Consider the following 20,280-nt stretch of genomic DNA (forward strand, 5'->3'; position numbering starts at 1 on the left):
CAGAAGACCAGTGGCACTAGGACAGATGGAGCATGATTTGGTTTGATGTTTCACAGCTGTTGGAATCAATAAGGTACTCCAGCTTTTTCCAACCAAGTGCCCTTCAGGTGTATTTGATATCAGTTTCTGGTGATCACAGACAAAGAAAGGCTGGAGTAGGCACAGAAGCTAGACAGATGAAAGGAAAACAGGAAAGCCAGAACACATACACCTTCAGCTTTTTCAGACAGAAGGAGCATCAAAAAGGAGCTGGTCAGAGACCTTTTAGATGTACAAGCTTCCCCACCAGCTTTTCCAGATGTGGAATTAGAAACTCTGATGAATCAGGATGTCTAGGTTGGTCTTATGTCTCTGGCCACTTCTCACCTCTCTAGAAAGCTGTGTTCCACTCACTGTAACAAAGGTGGCAAGCAGTTTTGTAGTAATGTGGTTTGGACTTAACCCAAGGGAACTGCATGCATCTTTGAATGGATGGAAATGCTGAAAACCTAACTGTGTTGGAGATGCCACAATCTTATTTGACCTGATGACAAGCTCTGAGCTAAATATGGCTTCGTCTAAATCAGGTCCAGGTCTGTTGTATCGTTTCTGCAAGTATTCATGGCTATCTGCAGTAAAGGAAAGCTTCATCAAAATAATGGAACTCTGTAATGCAACTCAGCCCCTTCCATAGTGGGATGCAACATCACAATACAAAGGAGGTGGAGTTTGTGTTGCAATCTCACAATGTGTGTTTCATTATTGCCCCCTACCCCACAGACACCCATGCATATATTATAGCATTCACTCAATCTTTCTCTGGATATATATTAAAAAGAAGCAACAACCTGGAAGATGTACTTCTGGATTTGTAAGCTAGTGTTATTCAAGCACCCTAATGTACACTTTTAAAAAATGCACTCCTTTCCTTTGCAACTTTCCTTGAACAGACTGACTTTTGAATCCAGTTTTCCAAAATCACCCTTTTGTGCATATTTTTCAGTGGAGAACGATGGACGCTAGCAGACCCTGATGCATTTCTCCACTGTGATGGAGTGTGTTTTGACAAATTACACCGTTTTACATCCATAGAAATATACAGTAGATTTTATTTATACCCCTGCTCTGAGCTCTTCTTTCAATATGAGCCATCTACTCTGTTATACACTAGGTACTGGATCAAGTGCTCTACTTTCTTTGGAGAATGGATCATGATTACATAAACTGGTAAAAGCAATACTGCTTGTCATGTTTGAGAAGAGATTGTGGTCAAAACCTGGAAGAGGATGGGGCCTCTTGGAGACGGCTGGTCTGCTCCAGATGAAAGGCATCATTCTGCATCTGCGCGTTGCATGTTTTCCAACTTTGGGAATATGTGCTCCAAATGGGAATCATCCTGAACGTTTCTTCTGCGGCTGATAGCCTGAGCACTAATCACATGCCTGGTTAATTCGTTAATGCACATAATGTTTCAGGGACTCCTCTCTTTTCATCGCTGCCTCTTCTCTTCAGGAGATTAATGAGGTGAAGAAAGAGAAGATTGTTAGAAACCTGCAGCTACCTGTACCTCCCAAGAAGACAATGGGAAGCAAAGCTGCCAAGAAGTCTTTTTCTACCAGTGTGTACAGAGCATAATTATAATGGAGCGGATGTCGCCCCTTATAATTATGCACCGATAAGCAGTTATCCAACTGTGCAACGAATGGCAGAGATTAAGGAGTTTTTGTTCCAGGGTGGACTACTTGGAAATTGCTTTATGCTCAAGCACATCTCCAGGAGAGCAGGAAACAGATTTAGTCCTCTTCTGAATGGTGGCCCCAGTTATACATCTTGGGTTTTCTGCTATGGGAGTGGATGTCATTCACTCCTCAATGGGGAAGGAATAACTCTCATCTCATTGATACCAACGGATCCAACTTTGAGTGGAAACATATGTAGGTGTGATATATGCATTTGATAATGTATCTCTGTCAGAGATGTCCATGTGGAAGGAGATGAAGGAGGCAAGTGAGTCACAAATGTCATCCATGATGACATCATAACTCACATGGTGTCATCATGGCTTTGCTCACAGCTCTTTCCTTTGTAATGTCCATCCCCTTCCTTGCAAACATCATTTTACAGAAAGACACGTTCATAGAACCAGGCCAAAAGTTTGAGCAGTGAAAAGAAGAAATGTTCAATGAAGTTATAGAGATAGAAGAGCTATTCTTATTCTTACTTTAGTTATAAGGTAGCCAAAAGCATGAAAGAAGATCCAAATCGTTAAACATAGATAGTTTTTAGGGACATTCATGCTCAAGGCACCAAGCTCCTAAGGGCCTACTCCCCCCCCCAAAAAAAAGTAGCACTCATCCACTTAAATCAAACGTATATAGGTCTATAACTAGATTATGCAATGATATATTTATCTATAGATCTAGGTTGAGAATCTACATATGAGACTGCCGAGAACCTATACAGACATTAATCCAGTCCTAGAAATTCCAGGGGTTGTTGACTAGACTAGGAAACCAATTAAAGTATCCCAACCCACTTCTGTAGGTCTGCAGGGGTATCTACAGGGCATGGTCAAAAAAGTCAAGATGGTGGGTGACGGTGCAGTCAAGCTCCATCTGTTTTGTTACATGTGTTGCATGTGCAGAGTTCAATTGTGGCCATTATCTTGACCTTTTCTACCACACTTGCGTTCACCTCTGTTAGATTGCCAAGTAAACTGCATGGTTGCAGCCATAGGAGGTGAGCTAGACTTGAGCTCATCTTTCTATTTGCACTCATCTGGGATGTAAACTTCAGCTTTCTGATCCAACCCACAGTCCTGGGATATCCTCATGGTCTCCTGTTCAAGAACTAACTAAATCTGTCCCTGCTTAGCTTTTCCTGGGATCAGCTAGGGTCAGCCTTCCTAGAAAGGAGAAATGGATTGAAATGTCTGGATATCTGAGATATGTGGAAAGAAGATGGATTTCTGAAAAGAAAAAAAGAACTCACCTGATTTGTAGGGCAGGAGAAGGCAAAGGCAAAGGATGTTTAAATACTGGACTGTATATTTGGATAATGTCAACTTTATCAGGACAACCTCTAACATGTGTTCAAATTGGGCAGTCCCTGCCAGATTGAAATAAGGTGATCCGCAGGAGTGGCTCAAGAAGGTCAACTCTCTGAGGAGGGAGGGTGACTGCCAAATAGGAGTGGAGAAAGATGTCCACCCACAATGTATTGCACCACCCTGTGCTTGCTCTTACACATCCCTTTCAGAGTGACCACAGTTCCACCACATTCCATCTGTCTGAAGAAGCCCTCAAAAAACGTGATGGAGACCTTTGCTAAGGAATAGATTAGGAGAGGGAGTGTCTACCAGCTGCCTGTCCTGGTCTGTCACTCAAGGTGGTTTAATCATTTTGCTAATTGATAGGACCAGCTCTGATCATCTAAGATACCTCAAAGAACCCTTGATGAGATACACACATGCATCAGAACTTGTTTCCCCTTAATGTTAGGTTCTTCAGGAAATTCACAGCTCAAGGCATTTTGCATCAGGAGAGCTTGAGACCTTTGCTCTTATCTGAGCTAAAAAAAATAACCTCATTTCTAAGAGTGAGCAGCAAGCAGAGGGATGTGCGTTCATCCTTTGATCAACAGCCCAGACAGATTTGATTTCCGCTTTCCAGAACAGCAAAGGTAAGTTGGCCAACCACATAAATGGAGATCCACATCTCTTCCACTGTTGGTGAATGAGAGAGGCCAACCATGTTATGCTTTAGAAGTAATTGTTTGCATTGACTTTGATTACATCATACATTGACACCTGGCCAAGAGATAAAACCTAGGTTTTGGCCTGTGGAGAAAGCTTTGCTCACAACTACTCTTTGCAAACTAAAGCAGAGCTATAGATCACATCCATAATCCTGTGGAACTCATTATCTCCTAATGCTATTTTCTTTTTTAGATCATTAGAACAAAACTTGACCTGACCTGTGAACTATGCAATTGATTGCTGCCTTTAAATGGTCAACAGCCCATTTTCTAATCGATAGGATGGAATAATTTTATACATATTTAAATTATATATTACATTAATGCTTGTTAAATTTATCTACCACTTTCCTCCTGGAGTTCACTTGACATTCACTCTGAACATTTGTGCTACTTTGTGCTAGACAGAGAAGGTGAAAGAGCAGGAAAAAGAAAATGGATGGAAGGAAGAAAACTGGAATGTCATTCACCTTTACACAAGCTTATTTAGAAGCACAACAGAGAGGGTGCATAAAAGTGACTGATTTTTCTCCTTTGAGATAATAACAATAACAACAACAACAACAATAACAGTAATAATAATAATAGAATCTACAAGAAATACCATTCACCTGCAAGCAAGTGGTGGGGCCACAAAACAGGCAAAATAATAGAAAATGAAGAAGCCAAAGTGCTCTGAGGCTTTAGAATTCAGACAGACCAGCACCTGCCACACAACACCTCAGACTTAACAACTGTTGATAAGAAAGACAAAAAAGTCTGGCTAGTGGACATTGCAATACCTGGAGACAGTAGAAGAGAAGAGAAGAGAAAGAACTGGAGAAAATCACGAAATACAAAGACCTGCAAATAGAAGTAGAATGAGTGTGGCAAAAGAAAGCAAAAATAGTGCCAATAGTTATAGGTGCCTTGGGTGCAATCCCAAAACATCTGGAGCACCCCTTGAAGACCATTGGCATTGACAGAATCACCATCAGTCAATGGCAAAAGGCAGCTGTACTTGGAACAGCTCATATCCTGCAACAATACCATTAACACCATCAAACAACATCTGCCTCTCCCAGGTCCTTGGGAAGGACTCAACAGGTGGATAAAAATGCCAAACCCAGTCTAAACATCTGGCTGGCTGTGCAAGCAACCATAATAACAGAAAATCTATCTGTGTGGTCACTAAGAGTCAACACAGATCAGTCAATAATCAATCAATCAATTCTATCAGATTAAATGGATTAGTAAGACAGCCATTAAAAATGTGTACTTACTGACGTTTCTTTGGAAATCTCTGGAAGAAAGGAAAAAGAAGGAGAAACAAAAAACAGATCCTGAGAGGGATGTTGCATTTTGTCTGAGGTTAGGTTGAGGTGTCCCTTCAAAGTGAAGTAGTGCTCTGCTTCATAATCAAAGTGAACATGTATTGAACTCTTTTGTTGAAATGAAGCTGCTGGTGGAGTTGAATTGGCCCCATCTCAATGAAGTACTGAGAAGGAACACCTCAATCCAGGAGAGGCTTTAGCCATATTGAGGCTCCGTGGAGTAAAGTATTTCCCTGATGAGGAATATGGACCCTCTGCCCAAACGTGTTAGGAACCATAGTTAGGGCAAAGCCCCTCCAATGCAAAAGACACTGGCCTGGTTCATACTGCATAAAGCCAATCATAATTGCTTTGGTGACGCCCAAACTAGGCCATTGTGGTTTGTTTAAGCAAATATGACTAAATCATTTTTTTCCCCTCTCATGGCTGCATTGCCAAAATTTTAAGGAGCACCCAGATGAGAACTAAATGCTGTGTTGTGCTTTGGTTTGAAAATGCAAGCAACTAAAACGTTTGAAAATGGGAACCATATCAATGTCATCTTCATCCCAACTTCTTGTTAGCCCATTTTGGTGTTTTTCCCCACCTTGCCTCCATCCCAGTCCCTAAAGCCCTCTTTCACATCACTGGAGGTTTCAGTGGGGTCCTGAATTATTTGGAATCTCAGGGTCCTAGAAGCTGCTCTTTGCTATTACATGGCAGCTATTATTCATATTCCAGTTTTGATCAATGCAATGGGCCATGCAATGGATTGGTAAATAATTCATCTGTTTCCAAAAAGAGGGCCTGTCACCAGAAGATGCTGGCCCATGCAACTGATGTTTTCCAGAAGGCTGGAGGAAGTGAAATGCATGTCACAATGGATGAAGTCCGAGACACTTGGAACCAAGGGAATTGGGGAATCTCTTCCTTTCAAGTAAGACAAATTTGTGCTGGGTAAGCACCAAGTCTTGCCTGAGAAGCCAATTGGAAAAGAATGATAGCAGCCCCAGCGCTAAGGTTCATCAAAGTCATCTCTTTCAGGTAAGCTCATTTTTCATAAGCCAAAGGGATATTTACCTGAAGTACACCTGTAAGGTACAGCCGACAAGATTGAGCAAAACGCCGCTTTATTATATTTCACACCCTGATGATTCAATATGATGGGAAAGAAGGAGAGCAAGATTGAAGAGGGTTATTAAAAATATATCATATTGTATTTTCTCTGTGTGGGGAGCTGAATGCACGGTTTAGGTCACAATGCTGGCTGCCTCGTGGTTTGTGCCAAGCTGTATGTCTCATTTAAACTTAATTTTAGGATACAATCAGGCAGATACAGTTCTTGCCCTTGGCTGTTACTGATACTGGTTAGCGTCCTGAACCCTGGGATCACCCAGATCATTCTGTGATGGTCCTTGAAATCCTGGTGGCTGAGCCTAGTCTAGAAGGGCTCAGACACCAAGCTCCAGAGAATTATAACACCTAAAGTTTCAAAGCCAAACAACAGAGGAACTCAGGCCTATATGAACCCAAAATGACGTAACCGCAAAAACAGTTAATGTATTTTTAGGCTGCATCACAGCTGTGTAGTTGCCATGGGGGAAGTTCTACCCTGTTCTGTGTTGATCAGGCCCCACCATGAGTCTTGTATCTAGTTCTCGTGGATACCATACTAACGGAGGATTCAGACACGCTTAATGTGAATTTGCAGAAGGGTAACAAAAAGATTAAGTCACTGGAAACTAACAGCTGATCCATACTTTCTGCTTGCCCCAGTATGAGGATGAGCCATCTACCATTTTGGAAGGGCAGGAACAGATGGCATCATTCTCAGCTCATCCTTCACCTGCTGGGAAGATGACCTCCGATAGAGTTTTCTGACTCAACATCAGAAATCTGGTTTTTCCTTCTCCATTGGCACAAGCAAGGCAATCAGTGCACATCTGCATTTCCTCCTATACAGACGTCTCTCTTCCAATTGGCTGGTGTGTGCTCTGGCAGACACACCCTCCATTCCCGTTCAATTCCTATTTCATCCTGGGCTACTCCATGAAGGGCTAGACCCTTCCTTTCTTTCTTTCTTTCTTTCTTTCTTTCTTTCTTTCTTTCTTTCTTTCTTTCTTTCTTTCTTTCTTTCTTTCTTCCGTCCTTCCTTCCTTCCGTCCTTCCTTCCTTCCTTCCTTCTCTTCTCTTCTCTTCTCTTCTCTTCTCTTCTCTTCTCTTCTCTTCTCTTCTCAGTAATGGAAGGTGAAGAGAGGTGTTCCTATTTTCTTTGTTTTCAACTGGGTGAAACTGGTTAGAGTTCTGCCAGTTTTCCCCTCTAGCCCAGGAAAGGGGAAGAACTATAAATCTTTTGGGGGGTTCCCCCCCAGTCCTCAAAATATATGCTCATTGAATGGAAAACCATTGGCTAATTTCACAATGCTGCTGAATATGTTTAAGCAGAGCCTGAACAGCTGTTGGTTGGGGTGTTTGAACTGCAACTGCATTGAGCAGAGGATGGGCTTAATGGTCTAACTGGCCATTTCCACCTAGGATTCTACGTCTCCCTGAAAATAAAGAGGCCAGTCAAGAAGACATCTCTGTTTGCAGGTAGCCCTTCTGATTTACTTTCAGTGGTGCAATGGAATACTTTTAAACTCCAGGATTAAGAGCGTTATGGAGACTCTTTGTTATTACACTGTCATAAGCCCTCCCTGGTCATTCTGCTGAGCAGCGGTTTGGGCTTCTGCTCCACAGTTCGGCTGTGACGTGGCCAATTGTGGTAACTCAGTGGTAGACAGCAGCACCCAAGGGAGGGGTCGGGGGGGCAGAATGATGAAAGCACTAGCACATGGCAAGCCTCCCCCTTCTGTATGTGGATCATGATGTTGCACCCATGCCCAAAGCAGAGGAGCAGAGTTTGCAGAGATGGCACAGTGACACAAAAGCAAGACCATACAATGGTGCATTGTGATGTCATTGTGAGTGTGACGCCATTGATGGATGCCAACTCTTTTATTGTGGATTTCGGTTCTACCCCTATAGGTAGAATGGTCAATTCTTGTTAATTGCACAAAAGCAGGACGTTTCTGTGAGTGCCCATGGTGGTGGAAGAAATATCCAGCCCTGGGATCTCTTAAGAGCCCTTAAGACCTGGCTCTGTTCCCAGGCCTGGGGTTAATGTGTTTGCTAATGCATTTGTGGGGGCCCTGTCATATTTGTACTGTTTATTGTTCTGATTATTTGAGTCTGTGCTGCCTGTTTATGTGTGTTTAATTGTTCTCTTTTAATTGTTTTCTGGATTTTGTAAGCCGCCCCAGAGTCTTAGGGAGGGGGCAGCTATAACCAATTTAATAAATTAAATTAGAATTAAATTAAACTCCAAGTAGGGATGGTAGACCATTTCATTTGCTCAGTATTTTTAAACCAAGCAACCTAAATTGCATGGACCTGATAGGTATGTAAATCAGAAGATGTCCTTCAGACTGTGTGCACTTACAGCTGGCATGAAGCAGTTCTCAGTGTAAAAATTATGTGAAAAGTCATTTATTACCAGAGGTTTAATAGCAGATGCATTTGTACAATGTTAGCTTTCATTCAGGTTAAGTCTGGCTGAGTTTTTTGTAGCTTAGCATATTACATGAGCCCTCTTTGCTTAGTTTATAATATAATGAACCCAGAAAATAGGCTAATGCTATAACTAGGCTACAGGTGAAAGGGAAAATTGAGGTATGAAAAGGAAAATTGGGTGAAAGTTAATGGGAATGTTTGTGTATGCCTTTTTTAAAAAAGTCACAAAAGGACAGAAGAGATTTACGTTTGAATATAGAATTATGTTTTTCCTCTCTTTCTCCACGGATGGAGAAAGACCTATCTCTGAGATCCCCATGGTGGGATCAGACATGATCAACCTCAAAAGTAGCTTCATGTGCTCATATCCTGAAATAAGCATACGTTTATAGAATGTGGTCAAGGCTTTTCCATAACGTGTCAGCTGCAAACACTTGTTAACTAGATTGTCCTTGGTCCTCAATTAGATCTGCAGTGACCAAAAATATGGCAGTGGCCTTTGTGTGTTTAATGCATGGCATTCTGAGTTGGGAAATTAAAAAACAATTACTCAAGAGGCAATGCAGGGTCAGAAAACGAATTCTTGCTTTGGAGAGAGGTTAATGCACCTGGATGGAAGCCGAGAACATTTGCATCTACGCTGGTCATTAATCCATGGAATTGTAATTTGTGAAAGAGAAATCAATCTGGGTCAGGAGCAAAACCTCTAGTCTCAAAATAACGGGTTGCCTTCTGCATTGCATCTCGTTAAGCAAGACCTGGATACATAATGCCCTCAATTTCCATGCATGCTTTTGCAGCAGTCCTGAGGAACTAAGAGCAAGCCTAAAGGAAATGTATCCATTGCCTGTCCATATCCTGCTAATAGCCTGGAGTTTGGGGCTGGGGCAAAATGTTTTTAACAGGAGGAAATGGCTTTGATCCATATGCCGGTTGAAAGCAAGTGATGATCTGATGGGCTCATTCAGCAAAGTGCTTTGCACTACTGACTTCCCCTGAAATTAATAGGACTTGGGGCCCAAGTTAAATTATTTGGAAATAAAGTTATGCCAAGCTTTTGAGTGTTGAACATAACTGCAGGACACTTGCTTCTGCTTATATATGGCCCAAACGTAAGGTCTCTAAAACGAGAGACAAGACCAATTCTATCTTGCTTCCTGGAGCTCCACCCAGTGAACTGGGCAGAGAACTAGGGGACATGGTTTGAATGGCCCGTTATGGGCATGGTTCTTCCACTCCAGTTCATAGCCAAAAGCAAACACACAGTGTAAATCATTTGTTTGGCTCAGAAAATCAACAGTATCATATTTGAGTCAAATAGTTAGAAAGTTCTATTTGATTTGGATGTCCTAGTCAGTTCAGGAAACATTCTGCACATCTGTAGAAGGATCCAAATCATCCAAGTCAAGCCATTTTGATTTGACCATTTGAATTGACTTTCTGATTCCATCCAGATTCAACTTTGATTCAATTAAGATGTTAGCATCATTCCTTTAAGCCAAAGAATTAAAACCAAAGGAGAGAAGAAAATGATATGATCCTGAGGAGCTCTGTCTTACATGCATAATACTGGACAGAAAGTTCTCGGTTGAGAAGTTTTTTATTGATTTGTTTTAATTTGGGGAGGGTACAAAGCGAAAGAGGAAAGTAAGGCCTCTCCTTTGGGGAGTTTGGACTGAAATTTTAGTAGGAGAACAGAAGTGCCCACTGGTAATTTTTACCCTGATTTTAAATGGTCTTAGATGAGAATGTGTATTAATTCATTTATTTTGAAATATGGGGAGTCAGCCCCGCTGTTTGACATGGGCACGACCACTACCCTCCGTCTCATAAATATAAGCATTTATGCAGATTTTTCCCTTCTTTATATTTAAATTTGTAATTAAAAATTAAAATAAGGAAATGCATGCAAACATTGAATTTCAAGTGATAGTTTGCTTTTAGACCAGTGTTCTTCAAACTTGGCCACTTTAAGATGTGTGGGCTTCAACTCCCAGAATTCCCCATCCAGAATTCTGGGAATTGAAATCCACACATCTTAACATTGAAAAACACTGTTTTAGACTGTATGTTGGTTCAAACATGCAAAATTAGTTATCTTGGCATTCAAAAGTAAACCAGACAAACGTTTCTCCCCATCCTGAAAATAAACACTGTCCAGAAGTTTAATTCCCTTTTCAGATGCCCTGCTCCTCAAATGTTCTTCTGTTCTTATGAAAGGGGGACTACGGCGGATACGGCTTAGCACAAGGACTACATTCAACCTTCCATGTGTGTAGGTGATCAGCTCTTGTTTATTCCTTGCTAGGAGGCAGCGATGGTGGGAACCTATTAACTTTATAACTCCTGGTGGGCTTTGGGATGAAATAGAATATAGGACAAGAGGGTGTTGGAGTCCAATCCATCACTCCTATTTTTTGTAATCGTATATCATTGTGATTTTACAAAAGCTGGCAATTATTGTATTTAAATAGAGGCTGCTCCTGTCTAATAAAATATCCATTCTACCACACCAGTTCCTACTAATTCACAGCTAGTGAATTCCTCTTGGATCAGTTTCATGCCATTGAGTTTTCCAATATACAGTAACTATGTACTAGCTATCAGCAAGTATTGTAAGCTAAGTATATCAATAAGTCTTTGCACAGATCTCATTCTTGGCATCTGTCTTCCACTTAAATCCCTTTGGCTTTCCCCTCCCCATTTCTACTTCTTGACATCCATTAAATTTTCAGCCTTATAGCCAGAACCTCGGTTTGTCCAAAGCTTACAAATGCTGCGCGTTGCTTTATCCAGTCCGGTCAGTCCATCAATAAAGTTGAGCATCAAGTTTGCCTGTTTTTCCCTCTTTGCAGAGGGATTATTGTAAGTTATGGAGTTGCGCTGTCTGGCAGAAGCCCGACTCTTTTAGCACAGGGAAGACATGAACTGTCACTTCTCAGATTCTGCTAAGCAAAATGTAAAATATTTAAGTAGAAGTAGATGGGATCTTTGTGTTCAACCTAAGGTCTGTGCTGTCAGTTGATGAAAGCGATGACACACTTATCTTTAGAATCCGTTAAATTGCCCCATATCTCTGATTCCTGCCAATGGTGGGAGCTGTTGATGACGATGATGATGATGATGATGATGATGATGATGATGGTGATGATGATGATAATGATGATGATGATGATGATGATGGTGGTGGTGGTGGTGGTGATGATGATGATGATCAGCAGCAGTGGTTTCCTCATCCTACCTTTTTATATGGTGATTTCTAGCAATTCACAAATAATACCAAACACATTAAAATACTGAAAATGCAATCAGTGTGGAAATTTAGTCATACGCAAGCAGCAAATCGGAAGGAACATTTTGATATTAGTCTTCATTCAAACAAAAACATTTAATGGCATTCAGGTGTACCTTTACTTAAAGAAGACCCACGGAAGTAAGTGAGATTCATTAGTGACGACTAATTTATCTCTCATTTATTTCATCGATTCTTCCCTAAATATGATTAAGTTTGGAGTCTAACCCAATGTATATAAATGTACAAAGTTTGACATAGTTTCCACTCCCCAGCCGCTGCTTTTATGACCTTAATTTCCTGTGTTGAAAACAAGGGTCACTTCCTATCTTGAAGAAAAGTCTAGACTTGGGAATATAATGAAGGTATGGTATAAATATCCTTGTGGATGTGTGTGTGTCTCTGTGTGTGTGTGTGTACACAGACACACGCCAAAAGGAATAACTTTTCTCCCTATTTCTTATCTCTTTCTGTTTCCTGCTTTATTATGAAGTTATTCAAAGTGGATTAACTAGATTAATTAGCAGTGTTAGAGGAGCAAACTCAGATGTCCGTGTGACTTTTCTACTATTTCCCAAAACAGAAGGGATGCGAAGTTCAGCGGCTGTTTCCTGTTTTACATTGCGCAATGATAAATGATGGCTTCGTGTGTGTGTATGTGTGTACAATTTGTTTTCCTGCTATATCAAAAATGCAGAGCAAGAGAAATTAAAGGGAAATCAAAGGAATACCAATCCACTGAAAATCCCCTTATTTGGATCGAGGGGGGAACAATTTCTTAGGCCTGTTTTATTTGTCATCTAAATGCAGACAGGAAGAAAAATATAAATATGGAAGACCACCGCCGGCATTTGTAGTCGTGTTCTTCTGCTCAGATCCCCTCAAGGTGTGTGCAGGGTTATATCAATGCTTTGGATAAGTTTCATAATAAAGGGGGGGTGGGGGTGGGCAGAAGGATTGCTCTCTTTATTATTTCTTGCATGGGGCATATGTGTGCGTGCATGTGTGTGTGTCTCTCTTAAAACAACTCTATTAGCGCTGAGCGAGCCACCTTAAGCAGCGTCTGACAGGTACAAACTGTTGCCTCCAGCTTGCCCCGTTCGTCTGATTTTTCTGCAGTGTGAAGGTTGACTCGAGTCATTTTGCACCCAATTACTTTGCAGTAAATTCGTCGGATGATTCTTGTCGCCCAGTATTGATCCGACGTGTCACCTTGAACTTGTTTATTGACACATCAAATTCCAAAGGCAGTCCTAGTTCAATTTACCACTTCCCAATTATGGTATTTATATGATGTCACCGGACCCTTTTGCCATGTTCGGACGAGGGCTGTTTCCCTCCTCCTTTTCCACCATTCAACACACATCCCTCCACCCTCTATCAACATCCACACTCACACACACACACACACACGCACACGCACGGACCAATCACCCGAGCAGCTCTTGCCATTTGCTTTGACCTTTCCTGAGACAGATAGCAGCCCATAAAACACATCATTAACACACACGTCATTTTTATCTCGCTTGGTTTGCCCAGACTACTTTGCTCAACAGAATTTTCCCCTCTTTTTTGTCTCATCCACTGCAGCTTTCAGAAATGGCCCTTCCTCATCAGAGGGATGAAGAAGGAACTGGTCAGTTGGAACCCACAGCCAGGCTGTTATAAAGGGGTATTTAGCCTGCAATGCTTCTATGCAAGTAACACACAGCCTTTTGGAGACCAGGGGCCCGATGACTTTGCTAGGGGAAAAGCTTCCATAAGCAGGGCTATAATGCAAATGGAGGTGGCTTCAGGATTTTCCATTTGCTTTGATGCCTTCCTTCCTTCCTTCCTTCCTTCCTTCCTTCCTTCCTTCCTTCCTTCCTTCCTTCCTTCCTTCCTTCCTTCCTTCCTTCCTTCCTTCCTTCCTTCCTTCCTTCCTTGGGACAAATGGGCTTATTTTGTGAGACTGATTAATTGTATTTTGTGACTTTTACAGTGCTTTTTTCCTAATATTTTTGGAAATATTTAGCAGAGAGAGACTAACTAAATAAATAACTACATACATGCGTACATAAATGTATATGTGTTTCTGCCTTGAAACTGCACAAGCCCTACCTTTCTTTTTCAGCAGTCATGACTAAAAGAAGCACCAGCACTTGGGCCTCCACTGGAGTGTTGGAGATACACGTGAGCTCATTTCAAGCTGTGCTCTGCCAGTTCTACCTGGGCTAGAAATAGCAGAATGAACTACGGAAGGCATAAATAAGAATGTCCCATACTGCTTAGGGTTCACCTTCTTTCCCTGAACATTTTTGCCCTTTTTCCAGCAACACCTATCATGTCAAAGCTGGTTAGTATCTATTTTTTGTCAAATCTCCCTAGCAACAGCCAGGACAGGAGAAGAACAACAAAGGAACCCTTCTCTGAGTTAGGATTCATTAGACTTATTAGGAAAAAAGTTGGAGTGAGAACACAAGTATTCCACCAAGTAGCTCTGTTTTCAAATACAGAATATCTGCATAAGCAATCCCAAATCAATAGGTTCTGGATTTCTTCCTCCAATCCTCTTGGTGTAAAAGGAAAGATGCCAGTCTCTTCTGAGGAGGTGAACCTCTCCATCCTTGGATTTTGTTTTCATAAATGCTACTAGCCATGTTAACAGTATGAGAATTCTTTCTTAGATTACAAAGCTCTTTCTGGGTTGGGTGCTTGTTATTTACAAACCATCTTCTTGGATTAGAAACTGACCTGCTTAATCTCTTGTAATCCCTTCCTCTCCAATTGCTCTGCAAGGGGGCAGGGGAGAAAAACAAGCAATCTCTTTAGGCAATCTCACCTGTGCCTGACCTGTTTTTTTCTCTCCCCCACCTCGCAGAGTGGAGAGATTGGAGAGGAAGGGATTACAAGAGAGGAAGCAGGCATACAATGGGGAATACATATCAAAAGGAATGAGTTAGGAGGATGGGGGTACTTAACCAAGCCTTTCAAGGAACAGCTTGCTCTCCAAGGTCAGTGGCTAACCTTTCCCTCTCTATTAACCTTTAAGAAGACAGGAAAAATGGTCCTCTTCCACTAAATGTTGAGTCATCAAGTGCTATGTTGGCTAATGCTTATTTCCTATATATTTGTGGTTTTCATAGATTATATTTTTAATGGTTACTTTTGTTTTATTTGTGTTTCTCTTTTTAATTTGTTGTGAGCCATTCAAAAGTCTTGGAGTGGGATGCCATATCAGTTCTGCTAAATAAACCAATAATGCTCACCATCTTTGACTTGGGAAGGAGCATCAACATTTCCTTCTAGATTTCATATCAAGCAGGCTGGAGAACCCTTGGCCATTCTGATCTTGTTTAACTCATCATCCCTCAGCAACAGTTTAGGAATGATGAGAGTTGGAAGTCCAATAACACTTGGCAGGTCACAGGCCTGTAGAATTACAACAGTTTTCTCCTGCTTAAGTCAGAAATAGGGGCTTTCATAATGCAATACATTTGTGATCTGTTATCCCTCTCACCTGCAACCTGCAATATCCCAGGTATTAACATACGTACACTATGAAAAAGGGCTGAGACTTGCTGCTTATTTACCTTTATAATAAAGGGGCAAGTAAATGATTATGGTTCTACAAGATTTTTTTTTGTTTTGGTTCCTTCAAGTCAGCCTTGATCCTTGTCAGGTACATGGAGAAGTCCCTGCAGTTTTCTTGGCAAAATTTCAGAAATGGTTTGCCCTTGCCTCTTCTTCCTGGGGCTGAGAGGGAATGACTGGCCCAAGGTCATCCAGCTGGCTTTGTGCCTAAGGTGGGACTAGAACTCATGGTCTCCCGGTTTCTAGCCTGATTATCTGGATTTATACAATGCAAACAACGGCCAACTAACTACTCAGGCTGGGCTTACACAAAAGAGTATACTAAAAGAAGCTTGGCTAGTTTGTGGTTTGATATCATGCAGATTCAGCCCAGGGAGTCTCAAAAGAGTTTGCTTCGTGCCAGAGGAGAAAAGCCAGCCTATGGTTTCCATGGGAGAATATAAAGGGGGCAAGGGAATCTACATGGGGTTCAAAAAAGTCAAGTTGGTGTTTGAAGCTCCATCCTATTTTCCTTTGTTTAGGTTTATGTGTCCTGGATTTATTATGCATGGCGTGCAAGCTGATATAAAAAGGGGTGGGACTCAACTGCATGGCTGCAGCCACCATCTTGATTTTTTGAACCTCCCGTGGCACCCCTGAAACCAGAGATAATGAAGACCCCTTTGAGACCGTTCACCTGCTCCTGAATATTGATGTTACCTGTGCATTCTACCTATGCCTTAATTGTGTTTTCAGTGACAGCCCCTGTGATCTGTCTCTTAGATTTACAAAGGAGCCACCAGGAATTAAAACACATCCTCATTGGCCCAGGCCTCTCTTAGATTTGCCTAACCCCATCTGGGCATTATTTCTTAATGACAGAATGTCACCCTACAAACACAACTCAAGGTGTGGCTCTGGTTTATGCCATCTACACCAGATGAGATATTATAGTGTTACAATTAAAACTTTAAAATGCTAATTTATGTATGTAGGCTTGTTCGCCTTATGAAAGCTTCTATGCTGTTTCAGTCATGCAGTTCTATGTGGCCTGCAGCAAAACATACACTACATATATACCGGTGTTTCTCAACCTTAGCAACTCTAGGAGGTGTGGACTTCAACTCCCAGAATTCCCCAGCCAGCACGGGGAATACATCACAAGAATTCAAGAATGATCACTCCCCCTGGGACAGTTGAGGGGGTTGATTTGCTTTTCAGGGTGCGCTGAGATCCCTCGGAGAAGTCTAAGAGCAAGGGAAGTGCAACTGGTTGCTCACGTGAAAATCAGGTCTGGGGATTGCATCAAAGTGAAAGGCAAGATAGAAATAAATGCTAAAAGTTTTGCCCTCAACTTGGGACAGGATGAGTCTGAGCTGATTCTTCATTTCAACCCTCGCTTTGAGAGTCAGGAGGATGTTAGGACCCTTGTTTGCAATTCCAAGTCATGTGGAGAATGGGGTATAGAGCTCCGGGAGTCAGAGTTCCCTTTTTATCAGGGGGAAGACATCAAGCTCTTTGTCTACTTTGATGCCAAACAGGTGATAGTGAAAATGCCCAGGGGCCACGAAGTCAAGTTCCCAAATAGGATGGAAGTGGAAACAGTGGAATTCTTCTCTATTGCTGGCGATCTTAAAGTCAAATCTGTCAAATTGGATTGATCCCATCCCTTGTTTTGCACCTAGAAATAAAACTTGTGTAAATAAATAAATTAAAAAAAAGAATTCAAGAATGATCAAATATGTCAAATGACAACAATAGCAAGAATAATAAATACCGTCAACATAAATTCAACATAATCGTAATATCATCATAAAAACCAAAGCAGCCAAATTCACCTCAACTCAGGAGCATCTCCCATCCTCCCTTCAGTCCCCAAACACACATTTAAAAAGGCACTTTTTAAAGGTTTTCTGAACCCTAGGAGTGAGGGCAGGTGCTGTTGGGGATTGACGGGGCCAGATATTTATGTCTTGTCTTATAACATTTGTATCATGTCTTCCCTCTGGGAATGCAAGGTGACCAACGTGGGCAAGATTCTCCCCTCATTTTCCCTCAGAGCCAGCCTGTGAAGTAGATTGTACTGAGAATTAATTTTGGCCTAAAATCACTCAGTGCCCTCCATGGTCAAGTGATTACCTGAGCCTATACTTCCTTGGTCCAAGTCCAATATTTTAATTACTTTATAATGCTGTTCTAGCTCTCCCATCATGTTTGGAATTTCATCTGATGGAGAGGTGGAATTTCATCTTTTTCACAGAACCATACAATCATAGAATATAAGGGTGGGAAAGGCTCTCAGAGGTCACTTAGTCCAACCCTCTGCTCTTGCAGGAAACAACTTCTACAGGAACCCTGACAGATGGCCATCTAACTTCTTCTCTGCAGTAAGTATTCCTGATGAAAAGCATTTATTAGAAGCTGCTACTTGCAAAGGGAGGAACACTCCAACTGATGCATCACTTCTATTCCATTCATGCGCCAATCATTTCTATGTGCATGGTTTTAAAAAGTAGATTAAATGGAAAGATATTTTATATCAAGTCAGCCCATCCTGGGCCTCAAACCCAGCCCTGGAAACTGACTCCCTGGCTCTGATCCATTCAGATAATAGGCCTTTTAAATATGAAAAGCATTAAAATGCTTTGACTTGTGCAAAAGCAGGCAGATTGTCCCCACCACACACCCCACAAAGAGGAGAGTTGGCAACCATTTAATCAGGTTATCTTGCTTGAACCTCCTTAGAGCTCAGGGCGATGGTAAAGACAAATAGGAGAAATCTATACTTGTCTGGTAGATAACTTATCACTTCTGTCAGCCTCCAGTTGCTGAAATGTACTTGGAAAACAATTGTGGGGGTGGGGGAAAGAAGGGTGGAAGACAAATCACCTCTAATTTTTATTTCTTAACTCTTTTATCTATGACATCCCTCAGCTCTGGAAGAAGTCTGGAACTGTATCTCATATTACAGTTCTCTAATGTTTTTGCCAGGATATTTATTTGTCTTGATTCACAGATCCCTTTCTTTTCCTGTCTCGTGTGCTCCTTCTTTCGCAACATTGCTCCCGTGTGGTTTGTGACACCATCTAGAACAGCCTTCTTCAGCTTGACTACCTTCAGAGGTCTGGACTTCAAATCCTATTGTCCAGCCAACACCACCAATCTGTCACCATAATTGTCATTTCTGATGTTGCAACTTCTGGTGTAGCAACCCCCACCCCAAATTTAGGCAAAAGGGGAGATATTAGCATAATACTTCCCATGAGAACTTAAAAATGACAGAATAGGCTGAGTTTCACAGAATCTCCCTTAAAGTTAATGAGAAGCCAAAAAACACATGGTTGGATTAGAGGAAAGTATATGGTGAACTACAAACCCATCTGTAATAGTGATGATTTGAGATGGATTTTGCAAATTAAGGACTCATCCAAAATTCCACTAAATGTGATGGACACCCTTTTGTTTGCCCACATATCAGATCTTGTGCCAAATGCAGTTTGGACCTCTGATCTGGGATCTAATGCAGGAATAGGCACCTTCTGGGCCCAGCCAACATATCTGGAGAATATAACATGGATGCTTAGGGAAGACATCATCGAAAGCTTTTTCCTATTCACAGAAGGGTTCTTCTTGGTATTTTTCAAAATAAAGATGGGGCTCGAAATTGATGCTTTTTCTTACAATGCACCACTTTCCCGTTTGATTTTTTAAAAAGTAACATCTTTTAAAAAAAAATTAATCAGGTGAAGTAGAGACCTGATAGGTATTTGTTACCACCGTGGCAACCAAATTCACTGCTCGACAATAGCTTTGGCATTAAATCTCTGAAGGGGACGGTGACATAGCCCTATATTACCCGAACCTGCACAACTTTCCCACCCCATCTATTGTTCTCAGTTCACTCAAGGAGTATCCAATCCCAAGTGCAGGAAATCCTGAATCAGAAAAGCAATCGTGATAATAACAGCTGCTTTATCCGTACTACTTAAAATGCTGTTATTTCATTCATTGTGTTTATGGACTGTTGGTGTATTGAAAGGCTGGCGCATGACCTAAATTCTCCACTCGCTGTCTCTTTGGGAAGGCAGAAAACGGTGGGAGTGAAATTCATCCCTGCCTGCAGTGTAAAAACGTCTGTTCAGAGAGGAAGCCGGGAACCACGTTCCCCACCAGCCACATTCAGCATCTTATAGAGACATCCAGCCATCATTGTGCCAAGTGACCACCATCAGAATGGCTTTCTATCTCTTCAGTAATGGTTGAGTGTGATGCTTTGAAGATGCTAAGCTGCTAATGGGGAAACAGCACAGAACATGAAGTTCTGGAATCATGGAATAGGATATGTCTTAAAAAGAAAGGCTGTCATAGAATAAAAACGATCACACCTCCAACTGGATCCCATCTGAGCTACACTTTAAGCTTCAAAAGCAGTATCTCCTAACCATGGTAATTTCCAGAGGGGTGGAGGTCAACTCTCAGAATGTTCTGCAATGGCCATGCTGCCTGAGGAATTCTGGGAGTTGAAGTCCTCCTATCTAAAAGTTGTCATGGTCTGGAAACACTGCTCCTAAGGAACTTAAATCTCACTTATGTCAGCAGTCTCTGCTGACTGGATCCCATCTGTTGGGTGATCTTTTTGCTTATCATCTCTACTGTGGTAACTACTGTGTAACAGTGGTATCTACAGGGCATGGTAAAAAAAAAAAAAATCAAGGTGTTAGCTGCAAAAGTAACATAGAAAGCAGGTGAAGCTTTGATCACATCATCACATCTGCCATCTTGACTTTTTTGAGCCTACCCTGTGAATACTCCTACTGTGTAAGATCGTACGAGTTGAGAAATAAGGAGGTGCTGATT

General features: G+C 41.6%; 1 pseudogene; it reads left to right on the plus strand.

Annotated features, from left to right (window-relative positions):
- Positions 1 to 1,955: 1,955 nt before the first annotated feature.
- LOC148214335 (16 kDa beta-galactoside-binding lectin pseudogene) lies at positions 1,956 to 17,084 on the plus strand (annotated as a pseudogene).
- Positions 17,085 to 20,280: the final 3,196 nt, after the last annotated feature.

This window comes from Python bivittatus, unplaced genomic scaffold (genome assembly GCF_059951505.1).
Source record: "Python bivittatus isolate LINGU-HERP-01145 unplaced genomic scaffold, Pbiv_v1 ctg000570_np1212, whole genome shotgun sequence".
NCBI lineage: Eukaryota > Metazoa > Chordata > Lepidosauria > Squamata > Pythonidae > Python > Python bivittatus.